This window comes from Oreochromis aureus, linkage group 17, assembly GCF_013358895.1.
Source record: "Oreochromis aureus strain Israel breed Guangdong linkage group 17, ZZ_aureus, whole genome shotgun sequence".
Classification (NCBI taxonomy): Eukaryota; Metazoa; Chordata; class Actinopteri; order Cichliformes; family Cichlidae; genus Oreochromis; species Oreochromis aureus.
The window spans coordinates 37,351,329-37,359,092 of NC_052958.1; the positions used below are offsets into that span (position 1 = coordinate 37,351,329).

At 39.2% G+C, this 7,764-nt stretch overlaps 1 non-coding gene across 1 annotated transcript; it reads left to right on the forward strand.

Moving 5' to 3' along the window:
* Nucleotides 1-6,504: 6,504 nt before the first annotated feature.
* On the forward strand, nucleotides 6,505-6,576 carry trnae-uuc. Its single transcript has one exon. It is a non-coding gene; the product is annotated as a tRNA-Glu (tRNA).
* Nucleotides 6,577-7,764: the final 1,188 nt, after the last annotated feature.

Sequence of the window (7,764 nt, forward strand, 5' to 3'; positions counted from 1 at the left end):
ACATTCTAGCAAAAGTTCTAATGTCAATACTCAGAATTTTGTATACATACATCTTTCTACATTTTTTTAAAGTGACAGTTTAGCTCTACAAATATTCCAAAAGGATGCTGTTTATGTAGTTCCTATTTTAGCAGCTGAACACCGGTACATTCTAGTAAATGAAGCCATGATGAAAGACGGTGGAAGTTTCTAGAACATTTTGTGCCTGTGGGATGCACCGTGCTGTGTCCTGCTGGTATATCACTACCTCCAAAATCCACTGTTGGAGAAGGAAGCACGGAGACAGAGGCACCAGCCCTGAAAAGTGTGTCCCCGTGTGTGTGTGAGAGAGAAAGGACGGTCTGAATGCTGAATCTTGATGCACGGTAATTAACATTTCCCTAGCATCAGCGGCTAGTGCTCAGGGCTAAAATGATCCACAGAGACCTCCCGAAAACTCAAATGAACCCTATACACTCCTTCACTGACAAAAACCAAAACGAAAGTTGAAGCAGATAAAGACAAATCTCTAATGAAAATCACCTACAGTATGCCAAGTATTCCAACAGGTAAGTATCCAAAAAAATGTAATCCTAGAAAATAGCAGTAGGAACTTACTACATGGTGTCAGCCTTTTGAGCAGTTTTCTCAATATGCTTTCCAGTGCAAATAAGTGAATGACAGGGTGAACTTATAAGCCAAGCGAATCACTTGGAGAAAAATACAAGTTTTCCTGACCAGGATCATTTAGATACTCTAATGAACATGTAACCATTAGAGTAAAAAAAAAACAAAAACCCAAATCTGTAAAAATACAGTACAGTGTATTGTTTTCAAATGCAGGAGTTTTCCATCTTATTTTTTTTTTTTTTTTTAACCACACATTGAATTTTACCATTTAACAGTTTTGGAAATGCCCATAAATAAATTCCATAATCCGGTCTTAAGCGATGACGTGACGTGTCCTGCTTCCAGGCCCCTAAAAACAGTCAGTGATCACTGTCGGCCTCTCTCGGTTTTTATTACCGCTATTTATTCTAAAGCTCAGTTTTTAAAACCCTACCATGTAACTACAGCCCAGCCCATGCAGCAGTATATTAATGACTAACCTGGTATTGTGGATGGATTATCTCAGTTGTTCTCCTGACTGAAGTTTGGTCCGTTTACAGCATCCTGCCATGCGATTGCATTTGTCCCTAACCATCGGGAACCCTCACGTTAACTTTTATTGAGTGGAAAAAAGTTAGCGTTCATCCTCCAGCTACACTGTTTATATTATGGTAACATAGCTTAGCTGTGTCGCTAGCGATCACATAGCACATCGGTATATAGGCAAACTTCAGTAACCCTACAAATGTCACTGCTGTTTAGTTTTCTGCCTTCATTTATGTCGGAAGTGACAGCAGAGCTGTACGTTTGAATTTGTTTCAGAAATCCCTCAGTCAGGACAGGCTATATTATATTATTTGGAAGCTAGCGAGCTAACTTCCTGCTAACTTCTAACTCTGTTAAATGTCATAAATTCTGTCTTCATGGATGCCTGGATGTTAAACTTAATTGTTACACCTGGTAGAGCAGCCACACGGATCATTTTATTACAGATGAAAGAATTTAGACAGTCTTTAACTCTCAGTGATCCCACAGTGATCGTTTGACTTTGGGACCTGCAGCGGAGTTTGGGCCCAGACAAGGCTAATGATGTCACACTTAAAGACCGGATAAATTGAATTACCAGCACATTTTCCTTTTTTTAAAGAGTTTTTTTGTCTCACTGATTCTAAAAACACATATACAAATCATGTCTATATTTTCAGATGTGTAATTGTACAAGTATAATTTTTTTATGGTTTAAGAAGGTTCAAGGTCTAGTCTAATGTCTTCTGAACCTTCCCTAAAACTCTGAATATGCAGAATAATAAAAGTAGAAGAAGAAATAAACCATAATAATGAAATTTATACCTCATGCCTTCACACCAAAGAAAACCCAGCAGTCTGTCTTGTGCACACATTTCCATCCTGCACCTTCTTATCCAGAAAACCAGGCTTTGGAATATTTTTTTTCCTTTTGTCAACATTAAACACAAACAGTTTCCAAAACCATTTGTCTAAATAGTCAAGCATCCTTGTTCATTTGGTTTCAGTTCCAGAAGTTAATTCATATTTAAGTTCAAGTTATTCTTCATTCCACGTCCCTCTGGGCTAATAACTGATCCACAAATTAATTCCTCACTGGGAATAATCAGATTCTACATCAACTCACTTTACCTCAATTTGCTCAGTCATCTCACTTTTCTGACTGCAGGCTGTTTGTTTGGTTTTGGCAGGGAGCTCCAACAGGGTTAGAGCACTCATTAGTTTTCCTAGTCGCGTCCCGTGATTTCTGACGTCCAGGTCTCAGTTTTCCATCCATCATATTCCATGATAAATGATTCAGCAGAGGTTAGTTTATCTGAAGGTGACCTCCCCTTGCAGTTTCTGTTCTTATCAGCCTGTCAGCTGAGGGGATCATTTTTCAGTCTCCAAGCTGGCAGTTAAAGGGACTTGGCCATTTTTCTTCCTCTCTCTCTGTCCCTCCACACACACACACACACACACACACACACACACACACACACACACACACACACACACACACACACACACACACACACACACACACACACACATATATATGTTTGAATAAATATTTCATGTTTGCTCACATCAAAGCTCAACACCTCTCATTCTTGAGTTCGATAAGCTGTTAAGAAAATAGACGGGTGACTGGATGAATATTTTTAGTCATAACTCAGTGGTTCCACTACTCGAAATATAGTTTTGCCATTAGAAAATATTCAGCACATTAAAAATTATTTATGTACTGACCATCAGTACATGCTTACTTTGTGACTTTGGAAACAAGTAGTTAAACCCTTTTTTAATAAAAACTAATAAGTGTGCATCCACAGCAATCATAGACGTTTGCAGGAACTCACATTCAATATTTTGGCTTCACTTCTGCACAGTAGGAAAATGTGTCATCCATCTTCATATACTGCCTGTTTGTCCAACCCATGTCTTAGAGCTCATTCTCTGCTGAACAAAAGCAAATGTACACTATCCTAATACCCAGTGGCAGCTACAGTCTTGAAGGATTTGTACAATGACTGATCTTTTTTGCTTTTTCATTAGCCCTCTCGAGTGTGAGCACACTATACATCATACAGCACATGCATGCGTTTAAACAAAAGCCTGTAACTATGCAGAGTGGATAATTTATTCTTCTGTTTACTTGTTTTTGTTGGTGGTAATTAGTTATCTGTTTCTACTTAGTGATGAGGCTTTGCATTACCAGCTTATGAACCCAGTATATTTTCTTATATTATATCCTTGTCAGAAAAAAAATAACGTAGTTGCATTTTGCTTATTGGTCTTGGATTGTTGCATTCATTTGCAATTTATCTTATATCACAGGGTGTCAGCTGTTACATCACTTTGAGTCTAGAAGCAAGTTATGACCTAGAATGAAACTGACACAAGCGTAATTGACATGAAATTTAACAGGCGTATGCATATATTTGGATGTTGGGGATTGATTAATGATTATACATTGTTATTATGGAAATGCTGGCAGAATCAATCAGGCTGGGCTGAGTGGAATACCCTGCCCAAAAAACGTTCACCCACCATCTTTGCTCTACTAGCAGGTTGTAAGAATGTCTAAATCACAACAGTCGAGTAATGTAATGCAAAAACCACGTTTACTGCTGCCTTATTACCAAAAGCAGTGTGCTTCAAAAAGATACAAAAAACCCCAAAAAGCTCATCTGTTTTCAAAGTCAAAGATAAAAGCTGTCCCTGGTAATTCAAAAAATACTCACATGAAGCTTATCTAATATAGCCGGCCCTGTCTGCACACTGCATTTCATACACATTACAGCATTTTAATTAACAGCAACAAGCACCTCTACCAGAAATGTAAAACAGGGACTTTCTCTCTGTGTCTCGGTGTGTGACTCCGCTGCAGACACCGGACTCCATCTGTCCCCCACCCCGCTCCCGAGGCCTTTCTGCTGCCTTATCGTGCATCATCGATTAGGCTCGGGGATGAAGCTTTGTTTCCCTCCTGCTGTTGTTTACGATCACTACAACCCCCCTATCGTTCTCTCGCTCCATCTCTCTCTCTCTCTCTCTCTCTCTCTCACACACACACACACACACACACACACACACACACACACACACACACACACACACACACACACACACACACACAGCTTCCAGTCCCCTGGAGGAGACAAGAGGGAGTCTGGCTCCAGAAGTGACAGAAGTGTGCTGTGTTGGTGCATTACTGTGTGTTGTGCCTATACAAAAATTTTAATTGAAAACACACTTTTGCATTAAGATATCAGGATATGTCATGTTTGTTATTCATTCAAGACTGTAAATACAAAAGCAATGCTTTGACGGCATTATGTAAATCTCAAGTATTCATAAAACTTTTCTTTTTGTAAAGCAGTACAAATACTGTACTAAAGTTGCTGATTGTTGAGTTGGAAACAGCACTGTCTTCAAGGTTAGCTAGCTTCCTACTTACTGAACGTATTTGTTCATTAGGTCCTCTACAGAAGGCTGACCAGCTAATGTACCATCTACGTCCACACAGGAACCATTCAGTAATTAATTGTAAGTCACACATTCTTTGGTACCACTTGGTACGTAAAAATAAATATCAGAAAAAGCTTAGAAGATCAAACTTAAGTGATTCATCCATTTTTTAACTTAATGCACATGTATATTTGTGCACTTTGTTACTATCAGCCTGTTGCAAAAACATATCATTTGTTCCCATTCCTTAAGTGAAATCTATGAAAATGCCAACGATAACACAGTTTGACAGGCATAAAATAGTATTTTTGTACCACCAAGTTATTACCAAAGAGCCATTAGCCAAAATGGCAGTTCTACGAAAACTATGAACAATATCTGAAGGTCATATCCTTAAGAATTAGGGAAAAAATCCAGCAAAGACCAAACAGAGAGATCTGGCACTTCAGTTGATCCATCTATTGTTCACCAAAGCCTCATCAGACGTGGTCTCAGTAAAAGGCTGTCAAGAAGCCATTCTTAAGGAAGGGAAGCAGGGAGAACAACTGGATTGAAATCAGTGTAGTGATGAATCTAAATTTGAAAATTTTGGTTAACATCATCATCCACACGTATGGACATACCTCAGTAGAACAAACAATAGAACACGATCAATCAATTGGCCTCTTCAGAGCCAGTATCCCAACATTATTGAAGCAACAAAATTAAGCCATCATTCAAAGACGAACTCTGAATGCCCTTCAAGTATTCTGAAAAACTATTCCTTATGACTATTTAAAGAAATTACAAAAAAAAAGCTATATCCAAGGGTTAAAGTGAACATCCAGGTACAGATATCCATAATCTGTGGTATCAGTACCTAGGCATGAAGCAAGTAATAAAGGCAGTAACGTTTTTAAGTGTAATATCTCCTCATATGTTCTTGAATTCAGTTGGGATCACAGCCTGGAGACTGCTACTCAAAAAAAATCAACGAAAGCTTGCCTAAGGGAATTGAGGCTGTGTTGAAATAAATAGGTGGTCATATTAAATACTGACTTTCAAAATCATTAAACAAACTCTGGTTTTGCTTTATATGAGCATAATAATAATTTGCCAAACCTATTTCCAACTTGCCTAAAACATATAAAGAAAAGAGGGGTAGCTCAAGACTTCAGCACCATACTGTAGACACAGCTGATGTACAGTTAAAAAGGAAAATTTGTTTTTTCATTTATTTAGTATAAATATCATTAGATGTAATATTCTTGTGAAATAAAGTAAGTATGAGGCACCATCAGGCGCTGAGAATCAGCTCTTTTGCTCGTAGTTGGGTTCACTTCACTTGGTGGCCTGCCTGCCCTGACACTGTGGACAGCTTTTTAGAAGCATATTGCACAGCCTGATAATGGTTTGTTTAAAACTGGGATTGTGTAGAAAAAGTCTAGACATAAATGGGAACTTGATCTGGAACAGCTGAATCTATTCTAGGGATTTATATTTATACATTTAATTTTCTGTATGATTAATCCTTTTTTTTATTAATTATGAAAATGAGTGCAAAAATGTCATTCCATAGTGCTTTACGGCAAAGTTCTTTTGGTGTTGGTTCCATGCCTTACCAATAAATTGTAAGGGCTGTAGTGGAAATCAAATCTGTTATAGAATGTCTGTCAAGTCCAAACATGCAGGAATCTCATCAAGAAGAATTCTTCCAAACCAGATTAGTCAGGCTGCTGTAAACTCATTTACAACTTGCAGGTATTTCATGTCTTTTTATTCACGGTCTCATCGCTGACTGGTTAGTAGACTTCCCTGCATGCCACTCAAGTGTGCTTCAAGTCCACCCCCTTGTAAAGTGCTTTTGACCAGAACCTGCAGCCGCTGGAGAATTGGTTAAGGCTATCACCAAGGCTGCAGAGTGACAGGACTGACCTTGATTTCAGGACAGTGGCGCAGTCCCATATGGTCTAGCGGTTAGGATTCCTGGTTTTCACCCAGGCACCCCGGGTTCAACTCCCGGTATGGGAGCATGGCTTTAATGTGGCCATAAGCTGATGTGTTCTTCTTGTAATCGCCATGCTGGATTAAATGGGGAAAGGTGTTGGCTGAAGTCAAACAACAGCTAAGCCAACAAACCTCTGGCTAAGCACATGGTATAAAACAGCTAACTGTTTAGATCAGTACTCTACAGTCCAGTGACTATCAATGATGAGGATGTACACATCCTGGACAAGCAGGACTGCTAGTTTGCGCGGGGAGTCAAGGTGGCTGTTTATGTGAAAAGCAAATGACCATCTTTGAACTGAGGGAGGGGGGACTAATAACACTTTGGATTTGGTCCTAACACTTGGCATAGAAACTGAACAATTATCACAACCCAGCACTGGGCAATAAATTTCATCACAGTAGATGCCATTCTGAAAGTGCTGTAAGTATCTGAAAGTATCTACAGTAGGTTACAAAACTGATTCAGCACATATTTTCTTCAGTGCCATGTGGCAAGATAATATCGAGCAGCTTCCTAAACTTTACTCCCACAGAGGTTTTGTCATAAACTGGCAGGATTGGACCCAAACGCAGACTCACAGACAGGAATTGAACTCAAAACACAGCCTTATTGCTGGGAAATACAAATTAATTTAAACTGGAATACAGGAACCTAAACTAAACACACAGAAAAACACACAGCCATGAGGAAGATTGCAACCTAGGACAGAGGGAGACGCAGACATAAATACACACAAGGGCAAATAAGGGAACAAACCACAGGAGGGAACACGGATGAACATGATTTAACTAACTAGACGGGGGGAAACAAAACTGAACATGACGCACACCAGACAGGAGAGTATCAAAGTAAAACAGGAAGCACTAAGACTCACACACCATGACACGGAAGCTGGGAGGAAAGAACACTAAGGGGCACGAGGGGAACAAGGGAGATAACGGGAGGAAAGAAAGAGGGGGACACGCACGAGACGAGACACAGACATGCACCTTAACACAGATAACATGCTAACTGGAGGGGAACTGGCATTGCACTCATTTAGAAAAACTGTTTATTACTCTATATAAAAAAAAAAACTTTTTGTGAAGCTAGGATATTTTAATATGATGAATACCTTAATATTCACTCATCACTGATGACTTTTCTTCCCCATTCTGATGCCCATTTTGCATTTCAGGAGGTTGCTTTGACCATGTCCACATATCTAA